General features: G+C 42.4%; 1 protein-coding gene across 4 annotated transcripts in view; it reads left to right on the plus strand.

Annotated features, from left to right (window-relative positions):
- Nucleotides 1-1,723: 1,723 nt before the first annotated feature.
- Nucleotides 1,724-18,487, plus strand: part of Cdon (cell adhesion associated, oncogene regulated) — a 95,275-nt gene continuing 78,511 nt past the window's right edge. The window contains exons 1-2 of one of the 4 annotated variants that reach the window (XM_052756328.1): nt 1,909-2,093; nt 9,025-9,150. The gene's annotated coding sequence lies outside the window, so the exon portion shown is untranslated. Of the gene's footprint in view, nt 1,887-1,906; nt 2,094-9,024; nt 9,151-18,487 lie in introns of those variants that run through there. The other 3 variants (XM_052756337.1, XM_052756345.1, XM_052756321.1) reach the window with 3 other exon arrangements.

Raw genomic sequence — 18,487 nt, forward strand, 5'->3', positions numbered from 1 at the left:
GTCATGATTTGGGAGCTGGCTGGTGGCCCCAAAGAAAAAGACTGGTACAATTGTGAGTTCTCTGAAGCTTGAGGTATGTAATATTTTTCTATGTACTCCTGTGTCTGCTGGTGGCATGGAGTAAGTTCTTAATGATTTTGACATATACAATGAACAAATGTTTCATTAATGAAAAACCATTTTGCGTCTGAGATGACTTGTTCAATTTATAAATGGGCAGTGGAGAAGGAACAAGTTTCTCAGGTTTGATTCTGAGTAACATTAGGCATAGTGATATTTGAATAGCTCTGTTAGATTTAGGGGTGGGAGGTGCTCAAAGGCAGCTGGGTCCCCAAGGAAGAAGCTGGAAATGTTTGTAGTGGAGCTGGTGTCTAGGGGATGTAAAGAATTCTTTAGAACACCACTAGACTTCTACTCCATGTGCACATTTATTTCAATTAAATCTTATCTTTTCTATAGGAAGGTGTCTTTGCTGAATAAAAATGTTTTTTTCTTTCTTCTTCTTCTTTTTTTTTTTTTTTTAGTTTCTCGAGACAGGGTTTCTCTGTGTAGCTTTTGGAGCCTATCCTGGAACTTGCTCTGTAGCCCAGACTGGCCTCAAATTCGCAGAGATCCGCCTGCCTCTGCCTCCCGAGTGCTGGGATTAAAGGCGTGCGCCATCACTGCCCGGCAAAAATATTTTTTTTCTATATCATGCCTGAATAACTTAAAAATACGGAACAAAGGAGGGCAAGGCAGATTTAAAGCTGTTTTTCTTTCTTACACTGATTTTCTTTCCAAGGCATTCAGAAAGACTGCACCCCAGCTAAAGCAAAAAGATAGGGTGTATTCTTTTGAAGCTCAGTACAGAGTAGCTGTGACCACCAAGTGTCATTATTATTAAAACTCTTTTTGAAGTTAAACTAATAGTAATGGCCACGGGGTTAAAAAACTAATAATAATAATTATTATTATCATTAAAAGTTACAATCCCAGGATACCCAGCGAGTGGCAGGCACTTCTCACAGAATATCATAATTACGCTTTTTACAACCACCTCCGAAATAGAAATTGTTTCTCCCCTTTTTCTCTTTGAACAACCAATATTCATTGAGCTCAAATAATTTGGCGGTAGGTCCAAGATGTGAGTTAGGAGTTTGCAGGGCCAAAAGGCAACATGCTTGCACCAGGAGACACTGAGCCTTTCCCTATCTCTCAGAATTCTGTCACCTGCCCCAGTGAAGTCAGAGTGGGTGAGCTGGGGAATCAAAGGGAGCTACCTAAGGAACTAAATCTAGGGAGTTGTTTAAAGGCAAAGGGACGCGGCTGAATCGCAATCGCAGGGTCACCAGGGAAGAGCAATACTAGGTGGCTCCTCCAAAGGTAGGCGGGCGGGGCGGGGCGGGGCGGGGCGGGGCCTGGGCGGGAACCGGGAACGTGCAGTGGGGTGCACCGGCTAGGAATGCCGCCTCTCCCGGGCGAGCGAAGGTGAGGGGAGAGTGAGTGCAGACCTGACGGGCGCCTCCGTGTCTCGCCCAGGCAGCTCGTCCTCACCGGGTCTGCAGCACCCGAGGCTTCAGCCGCACTTGCCCGCGGGGCTGTCGGTGCCGAGCGGGCGGACAGGTGGCGCGCAGGCGCCAGAGCGCGGAGCGTCCCCCCTCGGAGGAGTGGTACGGCCCTGCCCGCCGCTGATCTGGCAGGCTGCGCGCGCACCCCGCGGCGGGGCGCGGGCCGGGGAGTCCCGGCCTCTGCGGCCCGCCTCCGTCTCCGCCGGTGCCCTCCTCCCTCGGCTCTGGTGCCGGGCGTCCGCGCGCCCCGCGGGGAGGAGCGCGGCCGCGGGGGCGCGCCCCGGGACTCCGCCCCCCAGCTCCCCTCCCGGAGCCCGGGTGCCCGGCTCGCGCGGCTCGGTACGAGACGGGGACCTCGCGCCGCCCCAGCGCCCCCGCCCCGCGTGCGAGGCGCCGCGCCCTCCGGCCGCCCTGCCCGGTGCATGGAGGGGCCCGTTCGGATCGCAGCCGCCGCCGCCGCCAGCGCGCGGGGGGATGACCTGGGGGTGGCTCTCGGAGCCGGCTGCCGCGCAGGAGGTCTGGGGGCTTAGCCAGCCCCGCGGAGAGGTGCGGGGGTCCCGCGGCAGGGTCCCCGAGGGTGGCCCCGGGGTCGCGGGCTCGGAGCCGCACGGCTCGGGAGCGGGAGGTCCTGGGGGAAGCGGCGGCCAGCTTGCCCTCAAGATGCAGAGGGTTTGAGGTGGAGGGGTAGCTGAGGGATGCCCGGCAACCGGCTCACCGCCGCGTCCTAGGGCGCTTGGAGCCACCTCGCAGGAGGAGGCGGGGTGAGGTGTCAGTGACACGCTGAGGTCTTCTTCGGAGATCTGCCAGGGCAGGTGGGGTGCGGCGTAGCCGAGGGCGCCGGCGCTTTTCCCAGGGGAGCCGTCTCTGTCTCCCCTCTCCATCCCCGCAGAGTGCCGGGGAGAGACAGTGATTTATGTGTAGGGAGAAGCAAGAGAAATTTCCTGCACAATGTATCTTTCTCTGCCTTCACAGACTCAGTGACTTCCCAGCCCCAGGGAGTGTATTTTTTCCTTCTCTTCTGTAAAGCTTTCTGTGACTCGCATTATCATTTACTAAATACTTTAAATACATCGCTATTTATTTCAGCCTGCAGCTTCAGACCTTTGTTGCTTTCTCTCCACTTTTAGGAATTTCAGTAATAAATCACCGAGGGGGATAGATAGACTCCCTTGTCCTTCGCTTCATTGTTCTCCCTTACCCCACCAAATCAGGTGGAAGGCCCTCGAGAAAGGAACTGGGGAACTCGCCACAGAATGCCCGCCTTTCCTCACGGGGACCACAGAGGGTGGCAGGTGTTTTAAGGGCAGACTGCTCCCCAGTTGGGCTGTCGAATTTAGGGAACCTCATTAACAGAAAGCTAGCCTTTGTGTCCTTAATCAGACACCTTGGGAAACAGGAGGTTGGACTAAAAGGTAACGTGAGATTTGGTCTCAGGCCAATGCTAGGAATGATGAAAGGCTAAGTGACTTAATTCAGAGTCCATGCCTCACTGATACCATACCCGTCGGATTCCCACTGAACGTTTGGCATAGCTCAAGGACTGTCTGCCAGGAGGAGGTGGGTAGGGGGCTGGAGAAGAGGTGCCTTATTTTTAATGTAATTCTAGCCATCCTGTTACATTTTTATAACTCTTCCTTTCCAGTTTACTTATAGATGAAAATGTGGGATATGGATAGTTTAACTTTTAGGATAAGACGAGAGAAAATATTCAGACATTTTCTGGGAATTTTAAATTAGTGTTGAACTGGAAAGAATTCTTAGAAACTCAGAGGCACTGAATACTGTAGCCTCTGTTATGCACATGTTGAAATAAATTGCTACATGCTTTAAGTTATATGAGAAGGATGGAGAAAACCTGTTTCATTTTGTAAAGACGTGCCTTGGGTGTATGTTTGGCAGTGTGTAAAGGAGAAACGTTTATATTTCCATAAAACACACAAATGTATATTGTTTAACTTTCTTGCAAAAACTCGGGTACAGTATTTGGGAAATCTTTCTTTGAATGGTTTAATCACCTAGCAAAATCAGTCACTAGAGGTGCTGTGCTATTGTTTGTGTAGTAACTCACTTGGGATGCTTTGATTGACTGCTGTGGTTCTCATCAGCCTCTGCCGTGCAAAGTAATTCAACAGCACCGACTTTCAAGCAGAAGTGTGAAGGATCTGAGGACCTGATGTACACTAGTCCAACTTGTGTAGGCTGCTTCCTGCATCTCCTTTACTTCTGGCAGGGTTTGCAGGTGGCTTGACGTTTTGTGGAAGGCGTTAACTTCACTTTAAGATAGGACCCTCCCCCGTCATCAAGGCATATATAAAGGAGTGCCCAGGGATAGGAACTTGTGTCATAGGGTGGTGCTCCACAAAGTCAGGTAAAATTTAATAACTGCTTCTTATAATTTCCTCTTATTTTTCCTGTGTGTGCATACTCTCAAGGTTCGCTAGACAGTTTCTTTTTTTCTCTCTCTTTTCTCTCTTTCTTTCCTTCTTTCTTTCTTCTTTCCTTCCTTCGTTTCTTTCTTTCTTTAATGACAGTAGGGTTTTTCTTCTCTGGAGATGTTTCTTTTGTGAACATATAGACAAAAATTTGATGAATGTTTCTAAGTAAAATACTAGGGAAGTGATTTCAGGAATTAACCATTATCTTTGTGAAATCAAGGAAGGAATCAAGATTATAAAAGATAATGACTTGGAAAATTTGTTGTTTTAATGTGTGTTATTAGTTAACATCATGTGATCAGCATCTCTACTGTGTAGAATTGTAGCTAGGACAGTACATTAGACGTGTAGATGAATTGTCTACAGGCAGGCTTTCTTTAGCTTAATGATCTTAATACAAACTAATTAAAATAGGAATCCTGAGTCTGGTTGCTAACTGTACTGCGGTGAAGGAGTTTCTTCTTCTTCTTCTTCTTCTTCTTCTTCTTCTTCTTCTTCTTCTTCTTCTTCTTCTTCTTCTTCTTCTTCTTCTTCTTCTTCTTCTTTTTCTAAACATTGTGCTGTTTTATTTGTTTATTTTTGACTGGCGCTTTCTTTCCCCCATGAGATTTTTACTCACCTAGATTGAATTAGAAAATGTTACATTGTTTTTATTTACACTTTTACATTGTATCCAAACACTTCATGTGATAAATTTGTATTGTGTAGGTGGCATGCACCCGCTATGTGCAGGAAGAGAGGGGTGTATTTGTTTATTGTTAAAATTAAGGGGTAGTATACAATAATATACTTGTCACTTTTAAAATACTGGGTTACATTGAAATGAAAAGCTGTGGTTTTTTTTTTCTCCTTTTTAAAAAAAAAACCCTTCAAGTTTTCTCTCATTGTTTGTGCACTTTCCCTCCATTGTCAGGCTTAAAACATACAGTATCATTGTCATCTGGCCCCTGAATAATGGTCCTGAGGTGATATTATTAATGTGGCTTTTTAAAATCAAACTAATTATACTTGCCTAAAAGAGCCACATGTGTGTGATTCTAGATGCCTGGTGCCTTTTGAGAGCCCTGGAGACAAGCTAGTGAATAGAGCTGAAAATTCATTCTGTATTTGATTAAATGGAACAGACTCGCTGCTCCTTACCCCAGCAGGGGCTGTGAGATCTCTTGATCCCCGAAGCGGCTCCTAGACCCTGGGAATTCCATTAGCGAGCACCTGAGGAATTTCTGCCCTGCAGTGCCTTTTTTGTATGTGTGTATGTGTATGTGTGGAGAGGGAGTAGAGCTGAGTAGTGATGGGGAGGGGGAGTGGAGGGGGCGGAGAGCAGGCTGCATTAGAAGGCTCCATATGTTAGTAGATCTAAAATCAAGGCATGACTTAACAGCTTATCTTGTAAGAGAAAAGCCCAACCCAAAGGCGGACAGCTAGTGGGGACTTAATATAGGCAGGGCTGTGGTGATGTGCTTTTAGCACTGAAGCGAACCCTAGTGTAAGTACAGAGAGCTGCTCTGCTCTCCCTCTGAACACAAGCATATACACGTTTGCAGCCTTGGTAAGTTTTCTTTGAATGATCTTTGGATAAATATGTGAAATTGTATTACAGTGTGTGTGCTCTTGCCTGTAAGGGCTGATGTGTTGTGTAATGACTTAAAACTTGAGAGCAAAGTCGGGCTTTTATGGCATGTCGATTGCCTGTGCAAAAATGAAATGCTTGCTTGAATAGGCATATTTTAGTTTATATCTTTGTTTCCATCTGATCTTGTTATGTTTCTTCTTATTATAGAATTTAAATTCATTTTCTCTCTCTTTTCTGTTAGCATTTTAAGGAATTCTGTTGGCTCTCTAGTATTTTGAGCCGTTGCTCTGCAGACTTGCCAGCAGCCCCAAGTAAATGAAAATATAATTTGCAAAAACATTCTGTACAATTTCTGGAGCAGATTTGTGGAGAAGCATTGGTGTGTGTCTTCTTCTGCTCCTTCTTCCTCTGCCCTCTGTATAGTTTGGAAACCTTTTTTTTTTTTTCTTCAGAGTACTAGCCCAGTTCAGTTCTTGCATACTTTTCACAGAGGACGGGTTGGGGTTTGTGGGTGGTATTGCTAATTGATTTTCATCTTCCGAGAATGTGAATCACAATGTGAGCAGTTTTCAGCTCGTGTAGAATGCAGCGGGATGTTTGATGGCTGCTTTAATATATTTTAATGTTAGCTAAAATCATGTAGATAGTGCAGTTCTTTCTTTCCCATCCCCATGTAGTACTGTGCCAGGTTCTTACAATACATGTTTAGAATATAAAGAACCCCTTTGAGAATATGTTTACTTATTTTCCTCCTTCACCCAGGGCATGTCTTCTAAGAAGTAGATTAAACTCTGAAGCCAGCTTCTGTCTGAATTAACAGTTTAGTTTCTGTGTAATATCTTTTGATGGCCAGAGATAATTAAAAACAAACAAACAAAAAACCTTTATATAACATTTTGTTCTGCTGTATGTGAGTTGGAATATGAGTAGGAACTTAAATTTTTGGATGCCAAGGATGTGCCTTTTAATAGAGAAAAAAAAGTGTATGCTGCTTACATTATTGAACTTGCCTTGCATATTCTGTTCATGTTTCCTTGCTTGAAGCTGTGTGTTGACTTTTATTTTTATGTTACTGTAATAGAAATTGAATTAAGAGGTTGACATAGAATTTGCTTTTCAGCTGCTCTTACTGTTTATGTGAGTTTGAACAATGATCTTGACCTAGCCTTGGATCCTTTATCTGTAAAATGGGGATTAAATGGATAAGGATATCTCCCCACTGTGGGATTAAATGAGTTAATGAAAGTAAAACATTTGGCAGATAGTAAAACTTCTATAAATGTTAGCTGCTGTTATTTTTATTGATTCCTCCTGTGCCTGTTAGTGTGTTACTTTGGCTTAAAAGCGATTCCTTTCAAGTTCTAAATAAGGAGGAAGTCTTGGAAGTTTGTAACAATGTGTCCCATGTAATTGCTACAACTTGATCTGTTAAGATTTTCTTAAATTTCCAGTTGAAACTTAGAAAGCATTTGGAAACAATGTGTGGAGCCTTTTCCAATATAGTTAAAGGTATGCACAAGGGTCCACCCCTGGTGGCAGTGAGCAGCAAATGAACGTTAGGTAAGCACTCACCTGTGCAATCATTAGCTCGTCCAGTTGCATTTCCTTTGCCTGGGAAGGCTCCTTGGTGCTCTTCCTCAGCCTTACTCTCTCCCTGCAGACAGCAACTCAGTCTTGCCATAGGATACTTGCCCCTGTTCTTGAACTTGGAGAAAGAGTCATACAGTGGCGGCATCCCTGCACAACTCCTTAGGCCCGTGCAGTTTGTCCATGCTATTGTGTGCAGTGCTTAGTCATGCTTTTAAAGTCGGTACAGAGTCTTTTGTGTGTTTTGAAATTTATTTTATTGCCTCTTGGGGTATATGGTCATTGGCAGAAAAAAGAAAAATAACATTTCTTCATGAATTTTTAGAAAACCAGATCCCAGTGGCTATTTTAGAAAAAATAACTATGATGTCATTTTTTTAATGTAAAACTGAATTGGAGGTAATTCATTTAGCTTCTTTCCAATTCCTTATGAATACTCTGATAATACAATTATTTTCTGTTCATTTTTTAGGAGGTAAAGGAAAGGGCTTCAAGATAAAGGAGTATGTGAGATAGTGTATTATCTTCATGTTCAGGGCTAAGCACCCTGATTAATACTTAGAATTTGGCAGAAATAACCACCAGCTCATCTATAGTGTCCTGTTTTTTGAGTTGAAAATGTAGTTGCAGAATGCTTATATATACACACACATGTGTTTTTGTGCAGATAATGTTTTTTTGATTTAAAAAAAGCCTATCAAAAATTGAGGAGCATAGAGCTAAAATGTTATGGTCTGGGAAGACTTTGAAGAACAAGGCCACACACTTCTGTTGTGGAGAGTTTTAGCCACTGTCTGAACAATCGCCGTACATTGAGAAGCTCTGTTTGTGCTTTTTGAAATTCCTTAATATGGGGAATGAAATTTATCTCACAAGCAGTAAAACAAAAAACAAAGTAATAGCGATGGATATGAAGTTTTTCTTTTTCAAAACTTGTAGAAACTATAGTTGAGATGAATAGCTTGTACTGTGTTCTTAGAAATGTTGACTGAAGGTTTTCTGGATGTTTTGCTTGGACATTAGCCATTGTTTTTTCCTCAGGAGACATTGTATTTTTCAGCATTTGTGAGTTTATTAAATCTCTCTATTCATAGCTTCTTGACACAGGTCATTTTTCACAGACAGTCATGGGTAGGAAAGGGTCCCCCTGACTCCCAAGGAGCCTGTTATGGCCAATATGTCATTAGATGTGGGGACAGCTGCAGTGGCCATTTGTGACTCATTTTTTAAAAATTATGTTTTAGATTTATTTTTTGGGATATGAGTGTTCTGCTTGCATATATGTGTGTGCTCTTAGAAGAGGTGATCAGATCTTTGAACTGGTGTCACCAGTGGTCGTGAACCACCATGTGGGTGCTGGGACAGACCCAGGTCCTCTGCAGGAGCAAGTGTTCTTACTCCTGAGTGGTCTTTTCAGCCTGCATCTTTTTTTTTCCTGTAGGGGCACTTGTAGATGCAGATTATATTCCAAATGAAAGACCTGTCCCATAAATGGATCCACCTCATGCAAGGTTATGCATGCTGTTTGGAAGGCTGTGAGTCCTTCTGGACTATTCTAATGGTGTTTGCCAAGGATGATGTGTAAAGAATTTCATATGTGGGTGAGAGACTGGACCATTGACCTCTGAGGGCCTTTGTGGAAACGCCAAGGTTCCATGAAATAGATTTTCATGCTGTAGCTCAGCCACATACCCATCATAGCATAATTCTAAAGGAAGAAAATATGTCCTATTTCCAAATAAATACATTTTCCCAAACTAACCCTGTCTTAAAATTGGAGACTGCTACTTGACCAGCTCTTTGCATTTTAAGTATGATTCCTAATTTATTAGTAACCATTATATCAGTTATTCTTTCTGTCTTTTTGCAATTTTTATTGTAGGGAGAACTGTAAGTCGGGCTAGGCTACAATACTGAAACCTCATCTTTAAAAACAAAACAAAACCAAAGTGGAGATACAGTGGGTTTTCTAACATTTGGATTTATCAGTATCAGAAGTGATTACTTGGTAAGTATAGTGTTTCTGTCAGTCTAGTTAATATTCATTTGCTCCTACAAATTAAATGTAAAGAGTATCAAATATTCCTATTGTCTTCCCATCATCCAAACTTTTCTAAACTTCAATTTCAAGAGAGAGAAAAAAAGGCCAACACCAGTGACTTAAGAACAAAACTAATTGGGATTGGTCTGGGATCCACTTTTAGCTGTGTGCATAACTCCTCTCTACAAAATGGCATTTTATATTAATAATTGGTGTTTAGAGTAGTTGGCAGCACTGTGTGATCTTGAATCATCAAAGTAATATTTTTTCTCTCTTATAAAACAGTATATTTAGTTTTTACCATGTTTAAATTTAATTTATTATTATCATTAGTGAGTGAGTGTGTGTGTGTGTGTGTGTGTGTGTGTGTGTGTGTGTGTGTGTGTGTGTGATGATGTGTGCAGCTGTGGATTCTGGGGTGGAACTTTGGTCACGAGGCTTCCGTTGCCAGCCCTTTGACCTGCTGAGCCATCTCCAGTCCAAGTTCCTACTGTCCCGTATTATGTTTGCACATAGCTACCCAACCCCCTCTCCTGGAAGCAGGTCTTGCTCATTGTCTTTTCTCTATGGCTGTTGCCATATCTCTCCAGCTTCCATTTCAAAATTCAAGATGGGGGGAGTGGGGGATAAAAAAGTGAGGAGACTCTCCCAAAAATTAAACCCCGAAAGGAATAAACTCCATGACCCTTTCCTAAACATCTACTAGGTCATTCCCATGTTCCTGTCTTCCAAGCCATCATCATTTGCCTGAGTAATGATGTTCCTCAAACCTAAGTCTGATCATGTGCCTGTTCCCCATAAAAATCCTCAAGTCTCTGGCATTTTTATAAGTTTTCCTTTGTTTTAATTATGAGTGAGTCTATGCATGTGAGTGCAAGTGGACAGAAGAAAACCTCAGATCTCCTGCAGCTGCAGTTACAGGTAACTGTGAGCTAGCTGCCCGACGAGTGCTGGGAACCCAACAGGTCCTGTGAGTTCTCTTAACGGCTGATCCATCTCTCCAGCCCCTAAAAATTTTGTTTGTTGTACTAGGGATTGAACCTAGGGCCCCAGATACACTAAGCCAATGTTCTACCACTGAGCTAGGGCCCCCAGTGCCTGGATCTTTCTGGGGCGTGCACAAGATCAGTTGCATACCCAGTGCTTATGCCACCCCCAGAGTTGCATTCTGTGAATACACCATGCTTCAATTTCTCGCTCTCCCCATCTCCCCCCACTCCCTTTTATGAGCTAGGGTCTCTTGTGGCCTAGGGTGGCTTCAGACTCATAAACTTCTGATTTTTCTGTCTCTACCTCTCAAGTGGTAGAATTCCAGGTATGTGCTACTATGCCTGGGTTATGGGGTTCTAAGGATAGAACTTAGGGCTATATGTGTACTAGGTAAGCACTCTTCCAACTGAGCTACATTCCCAGCTTGGTGTTTCTCTCTTTCATGCTGGGAACATGACTCTCTTAACACTTAGGTCATAATTGTATGTACCTTTGTCAGACTTGTACTATTAAGGACAGTGTAGGTTCCCCCCACCATCTCCCATTCTTACCCTACTGATTATCTAATACTAAAATGCCTTGAAAACCCTGATGTACATTTGAATGCTTGGGAGAATATTAAAGTGTAAATTCTAGTTTGGTAGGATGGCTGGAAGTCAAAAATTTCCCTTTCTAATAAGCTTCCACGTGTTGTTTGTTGTGGTTGGGATCTAAAGTGTGCCCTCCACCCTAAATTCATGTGTTGACGGTTTGATTGGATCATGAGGAAGCTAACTTTATCAATGGGTTTAATTCATTAATGGGTTCCTACAGATTGGGCTATGAGGAGGTAGGGCCTAGTTGGAGGAAAGTGGGTTGCTGGGACATGCCTTTGAAGAATGGAATTCTTGGGATCTACTTTTCTCTCTCTCCCTGCTTCCTGGCTGCTAGGAGCCATGGGCGTCTACTGTCATGATGTCCTGCCTCACCTCAGGCCTGTGGAGGCTGGGCTGGCCACCATGGTCTGAAGTCAGTGTGCCAAAGTGAATCTTTTTCTCCCTTGTGTTCTCAAGTGTTTTAGTGGTGAGGAACACAATGTGGAGCGGTTAGATAGAGCGCAGGAGAAGCGGGATACTAGGCTCTTCCCTCTAGATCTTTGAGGGATCTCAACCCAGTTTTTCTTATAAGAATCAAGCGAAATCAGATTTTCAGTGCCAAGTTCAGGGAGAAATCACATAGCTCCTAATCATGAAGATGGAAGAGAGTTTCAGAAAAACAACAAAATATAGCTAAATGTTAAGAACTGTGGAATATCAACTCTTGGTACTCTAATGCATATCAGGTATTTTGAATAGTTTAGCAATTTTATGTATTTAAAATCCGTTTTTGTTCTGTGTAACATCATTAGTGCCTAGGGAGCTGAGGTCATGTTTTGCTTGTTTGTGTGTTAACTGGTTATTATTACAGGGGTTCCCTTGAGTGTGTAAATACCAGGAAATATTATCCTGGCTTCTGTCTCTTTGCCAGGGAAATTTCTGACAGTTACTGGGCTTTCGTGGTATCAGAATAACTGTAATTAGTAGTCTCTGTTTTATAATAATTCTGTATCTGTTCAGTGAGTAATTGCACACATTGCCTGGCTGGAGGTAAAATTGGCAAGGGAAAGGAATATTTAATGGATAAAATACTACCTTATCAGGTCATGAGATTACTGTAGTGACATCAGAACTTGGCAGCCCTTTTTAGTCCAGTAAAAAGAAAAAAAAGGCATCATGATCTGGGAAGGAGACATTCCCCTGCCCATTTCTTTTGGCTTCTTTTCCTGCTTTTGGCCTCGGGGAGTATGTATAACAAATAACAACATGGTGAGTCACACGCGTAAGAAAGAACAAGGGGTGAACAGTTTTAGCTTGAACAGAAGTTCTTATCCCTCACCTGTGTGTCAGTAGTACCCAGTTCCTGTCATATTGGAGACTTGGAGGGCAGGAGGGTAGCCCTGAGAAAGCCTCACTCACACAAGGGCTTCCTCCTCATGGTTTAACATTCTGTAGCTAGGGGCTTGGGAACGTGTGGGACGATGGTGAGCCGGTGAAGGCTGAGTGCGGGACGGAAATGGTTTTCAGTGGTTGGCCTTGTAGTGCCTCACCTTTAGCTTCAGTCGACCTTGGGACTAGGAAATTCCAAAAAGAAAATGCTAAGTACTTAACAGCTTTAAAAATTCGGGTGAAACCACACTGAAGGCTTACTACTGTGCTGTTCCCATGACTTACCTCATAGGTACATCCTTCTGCAGGATTGCCATTTTATTCTTTTTAGTATCAAAATGTTTATTTGGGGTGTGTGTGTGTGTGTGTGTGTGTGTGTGTGTGTGTGTGTGTGTGTTGGTCAGGTATGTGTGAGCCATGTCTGTGGCATGCATGGAGGCAGAGGGCAACTCAGGAGTTTATTGTCTTCTACCTTGTGGGATCTAGGATTGAACTCAGGTCTTCAGTCCTGGGTACAAACCCCTCTACTGGATGAACTGTTGGTGTTATTGTCCAGACGGGGTCTTGTTGTGTACCAGGTTAGCCTCTGACTTGCAGCAGTTTGCCCATCTTCTCTGCAGTAGTGGGGTTCCTGGGGGCGCTAGGACTCCATTTTAGAGTAGTTGTTGAGTCTTCCTTTAAGCCTTGGATGCCCATGCAGAAGGAAATGCACGTTGTTCTGTACTGAGAAGCACACACATTTGTGCTGAGATGGTGTGGATAGGTTACATGTCTTTCTAACTCTGTTGTACACGTGTACATCCCCTTAATGTTTTCAAGCTATATTCTGATTGGATTGGCTCTAAGTTCTAAATTGGTGTAGCTTTATTTATATTTATTGAAAAATAGGACTTTAAAAAGATAACGCAAGTCCCTTTTGAGGTTATAACAAAAAATAAACAGATCCCTTTTCTCCCCGGGTCTGATTCCAAGCTCTAGTTACCATATTTTAAATTATTTTGTAATTTAGTTGGATTTCTCCCTTAAAATAAATTTTATTAGTCTTGCTTTGAATGTCATTATCATTAGGACTTTCATATAAATTTCATCATGTGTTTGAGCTAAGTTCTTTTTCCTTCCTCTCCTGGCTAGCTGAAGTTCATTTTGAGTCTTTCGAAGACTGGTTGTTACCCCTGGTCTCCTATGAAGCTGGCAAACACAGTTGTCATGATTGGTTATTCCTTTTGTGTTTGAGGATGTATTTTAAAAAGAGCTATTGTCATAGTGGTTAGGTCTTAGAATAATTTCCCATTTGTTGCTATGACAGCAGCCGCAGTGGGGTTTTCAATAACACAATGCAGCTTGTGGAGGTTTGTTATCTGGCCTTTGTGGCATCACATAAATTTTAGCTCAGGGATTTGACTATGTGCATATTACCAACGTTAACAGGAATCTTTCAGTTAGCTCCCAAAGTGAGTTTCCTAAATGTGAACTTTGGGGAAGTCCAGACAAATGTGCTCTCCCTCACTCTTGGAAATGATCATAAATATTATTTCAAGGGCCCTCTCAGTGTGGTACTTCTTAGTTTGAGATTTTCTTCCCAATATACAGTAGATTACTAGAGAAAGGATAAGGAGGTGGCTAGCCCCATAAGCAAAGACTATAACATTGATCTAGGTTCTTATTTTCTTAACCAGCTGTGTATATGTGTGTACACACACACACACACACACACACACACACACACACACACAGAGAGAGAGAGAGAGAGAGAGAGAGAGAGAGAGAGAGAGAGAGAGAGAGAGTAAGGAGAGCATATTTTACTAGTTGGAATTAGAGATGTTAGCAGGCATGGAATCAAACCAGGAGGTCCCACATATAAAGTTCTACAGTTCTTCAACAACTGAGAATGAGAAACTGTTTTGAGCTGTTCATTTGTACAAATACGGTTCTTTTTTCTCTTCATGTTGAAATGTGAGTTTTCAGGGTGAGGCTGGGGAGGGGGGTGCTTTAACATTTAGTAGGCAAACAAGGTCCCCATTTGCTTGTAAAGGTTCTTTCTCATTCACTGAGAAAGACTAGCGTCTTTTGTGTGTTAGTTCACCTAGAGTGAATGCTGCCTGTGCGCTTGGGGACTCTAGCAATAAATAATATGTGACAAAAGAGTGAAGTATTGCTTTTCCAGAGCAAGGCTCTTGTCTGTTGGGGTGCCCTGCAGACTTATGAGAATGGTGCCTCCAGGAGATTGGGAAAGAGAAGTCCTGACCTAGTCTGGGCATTGCATGCACACAGACAGACAGGCCGAGGAGGAGCTACAGACACCCTGTCCTCGGTCCCCCTGCTGAGCAAGTACAAACTCTTGTTTTCTGGTTCTTTTTATTCCTTTTATAGAATACATTTCTCCTGCCCCTTGTTTCTGATACTGATCATTTCTTAAATAACCTCTGCAGAGCCCTTTCTTCTTTACACAGTATTTCACAGCTGTCCTTTTCTTTTTCCTTCTCTACTTCTAAGAAATGCTTGAGACGATAAGGTTTTTGTGAGCAACGAGTCCTGAAGGCCATCTATGAGCAGTGGTATCAGATGCAAAGGTTTTGATCTAGTTCAGAGTCAGGTGGCCTTTCAAAATCTCCCTGTTGAGTGCTGGAAAAGTGTTATTTGAAATTTCTAGCTTTCTTTTCAGACTTAATTTAGGTTGCAAGTGCAAATTTGTATGTGCTTAGTAATAGATAAAAATTGTTAAATTCTGTGCTTCTCTTTTGTCTTTGATAGTTCTAAACCACGATTTCTACATTCTAGAGTTGATTGACCTAATGGAAAACACTGAAATGAGTTTTGCTAAGCTAAAATTGACTCCCTGGTGTCTTATATTTCATTTCCTTGCCTAGTTTCTGGATCCTGGCTTTCTAACTTTTTCTTGGGAACAGAGAAAATACTTGGATGCTTAGACACTCTTTTACACTGTTATCTTGGCTGAATGTGCAACTTGAAAGGCTTTTCCAGTTAGAGTAAAAGCAAAAGCAAAGAGGACATTTTAGAAGTAAAGTTCATTTTTTTTTCCTTTATGTTTTTGGTTATGGAACAAATGCAATCTCTAAATTCCTATGTTCTGTCTCTGATCTTACTGGTTACTCTCTGGTATTCCTTGTATCTGAAATGTGACTGGTGATATTGAGACCAAATTTTGCTTTTCATTTCTTGGTTATGTGAGAGGTTTCACGCTTCGTAGGTTTTAAGTATTTCAGTATTACTTTGGCCAATTGTTAACAATTTCTGTTTTGTTTTCTATCACGGTAATGCTGGCTAAGACAAAAGTCAGTGTTGAAGCATCTCACCATGTCTAATTTGTGTTATTTTGGGGTAGATCATCAAAATACTCATTAACTGCTTAGTGACGTGGTTTCGAATGGTTGGTGGCCAGATTGAGAAGAAGGGAAAAGCAGATATCCTTAGGGCTAGAAATTGCCCTTCTCATCTATTGGAAAAGGCTGAGTTGTATCACAGCCCAGTGCGACTCCCAGAGCGAGGTGTGAGGTTGTTTATTTTCACTCTGGAGATGTATATACTGCAGAAGGAAAACTCTGGCCTGGCTTAACCTAAGCAAGTCATTACTTATCTACGATCTGGCAGGCAATTTGATTAAGGCTGACAGAGCTCATATAATATCAGAACCAGACCCTCCTGATGATTGATGATGCTGGGCTGTGAGGATTTTATGGTTTTTTGTTTTATTTTTTTTTAACTTGAAAAGAAAAAAAACTGAACAAGAACGAATACTAATTCTGATTTGTATTTGCCAAGAATAAATTGCCTGATATAATTTTATCTCTAGTAACTTGTATTAATATGGTTGCTATTTCTTAGGTGGCAGTTAAACGTTTTTTAGAATAGTGTCTTAGTTTTCGTCTGCAGGTTAGTGACTTTATACTGTTTCTGGTGCCTTGTACATGGTAGGGTAGGCTTGTGTTCTGAACTCTATGTACCTTCAGTCTTTTACTTGAGGTCTTGCTTCCTAGCATAACATGCTTTGCTATTATATATTCCTTAGTGTAATGGGATTAACCTAAAAACGAAAAAAAAAATCCCTTCATTTTCTAATAAAATTAAATCAATTTGAGAATGTTTGGCTTTGAGGCATTTTCAGCTCTTTGCTTTCCAATTACAAGAAACCAACTTGACCTTTGTAATAGCATATCTGGGCCATGGAGTGTAGCTGCTGGATTCTGTGCTGCCTCTGGGTTCCATGTCTCATTCCCATTGACACCGTGTGACTGGAATGTGCCAAATGTTCTACCTGCCTTCCTCTGACTAGAGAGTTGGGTCCAGCTAAGGAAGACCCTCCCCCCACCCCCCATCCCCACCACACACAGGAATCCAGGCTTTCAGGGAAGCATAGTAATTTTTGTAGTCGTGTTGAACTTGTACTCTGGAGAAAACATTGTACCACAATTCTACCAATGCACAGGCTTTAAGATATCCCATTTGGGGCCTATAAAGGAGAGGATAAAGCTTGGCTGTATTGCATTTATAGAGTTTTCATAGGGTGGTGGTCTTGTGGCTTTGGAGTTGGGTAGCATTTACAAGATTGTTTTAGCGTTTATAATCTCTGGGAATGCACATCTTGCATTTTTGAAAATATAATTCTTGCTTCATCTCCTAACACCATTCTTAACCCAAATTTGTGAAGATGTGTGTGGTAGCCCTTCCCCCCTCCATCAATAAGTTACAGTTACCACTGGGGATGTGCCATAAAAACCGACCAAGAACTACTGACCAAAACAGTTGAGTCTTTCTTTTCTAACTCTGATCTAAATACAGCATTTTAACATCCTAATTTCATACTACTAATGAAGATGAAGTTTGTTTATGTAAATAGATCATCAAATTGATAATGCCTGTACCTACAGGAAATAACTAAATCTTCTCTTGTAGATGTATGTCAAGTTGGCAAGGTGGCAGATTGTTTAATAAATGTACTTGATTTCCCTTAGATATTTACCACATTCAAGACTGAAAAGCAGGTGTTGGCAAGAAATAGACAGATGGACCCGATGATTTTAGGATTTATTGTGGTTGGAATTTTACATGCTGAGTCATTTTCCTCCTGGGGGTTAGCATCACTACTCCAGAGGCCCTTGACTTACCACATCTTGCTGCTTTGTGACTTGGACTACAGTTCGTTATTATCGGAAACCTGGCCATCGTGTGTGATAAAATCCTGCTAGTTAGCCTGTACTGAACATCTCTGTCATAAATCTCTACGTAAAGACAGTCACACCTGCACTGTGGCTACAAGGCCTTGTGGAGCAATCCTAATGTTGAGGTATCCATTTATCTGCTGCGGTTCCTTAGCCTCCTGGTGACTCTTTTGTAGACTAGTGATTCAGGTGCCTTACTGTTGAGTCTCTTCCTCAATGCCTTTTGATGACAGTTCCTCTTCAACCTGTTTTCACTCTGGCCTCTGGAATTTCTTCAGTATCATACGCTTCACTAATCAGTCCTCTTGGCACCCGTCTTAAATTATATGTAACGAAAATATTGGCTATGAATTTTTAGAGATTGATATAAAATAGACAAGGAAGCACTGGCATAAAAATCAGTAAAGAGGAAAATATGGCTCCTCACTAGAAGACAGAGTTCAGTGGTCAGGCCATAGAGCATGAAGGCCAAGGCTTTAAAGTTCCATGATGTTGGACCGTTCTTACTATTTCTTGTTGGCTTAGCAGAATGTTTAGCATTGGAAATCAGTAGTTTGTTGACCGTGTCGTTTTCAGAGAACACTGCTGCAGTTCTTGCAGTCTAGGTTTATTCATTTGTCAAGTGTGTGAAGACTCCCTTTATGACAGCTGCTTCCCCGTGTCGGACTCAGTGGTGAGCAAAACATACAGGAACTCCGTAGCGCGGAGCTGACAAAGCAGTCAAACAGGGCCGCTAGAAAGTGGCTTTTAAAAGCTCTTTAGTTTTTAGAACAGGTTCATGTACAGGTGAGTAGAAGGGATAGGGACTTTTCACATACTCTCAGCCTCAACCTTATTTGTGACCTGAAAATCATCTAGCCTAGGTTCTTCATTTCCTTGTAGCCTAGCAGGGCAGGTAAGTGAGGCCTGTGCTTTCCCCTTGCGACGTCTGTTCAGCTACATTTTTTTTTTTCCTAAGACAGGGTTTCTTGGGGTAGCCTTGGCTGTCCTAGAACTTGTTCTGTGGGCCATGTTGGCCTCGAACTCACAGAGATCTGCCTGCCTCTGCCTCCCAAGTGCTGGAATTAAAGGCATGCACCATCATCGCCCAGCTGTCAGCTATAATTTTTACACATGAAAAGTCAGATTAAAATGAAAGTCAAGGCCATGGTTGAGGAAAGAAAGTTTAAAACC

Source organism: Peromyscus californicus, unplaced genomic scaffold (assembly GCF_007827085.1).
Source record: "Peromyscus californicus insignis strain IS unplaced genomic scaffold, ASM782708v3 Scaffold_11__1_contigs__length_118956290, whole genome shotgun sequence".
In the NCBI taxonomy this organism is placed as follows: domain Eukaryota; kingdom Metazoa; phylum Chordata; class Mammalia; order Rodentia; family Cricetidae; genus Peromyscus; species Peromyscus californicus.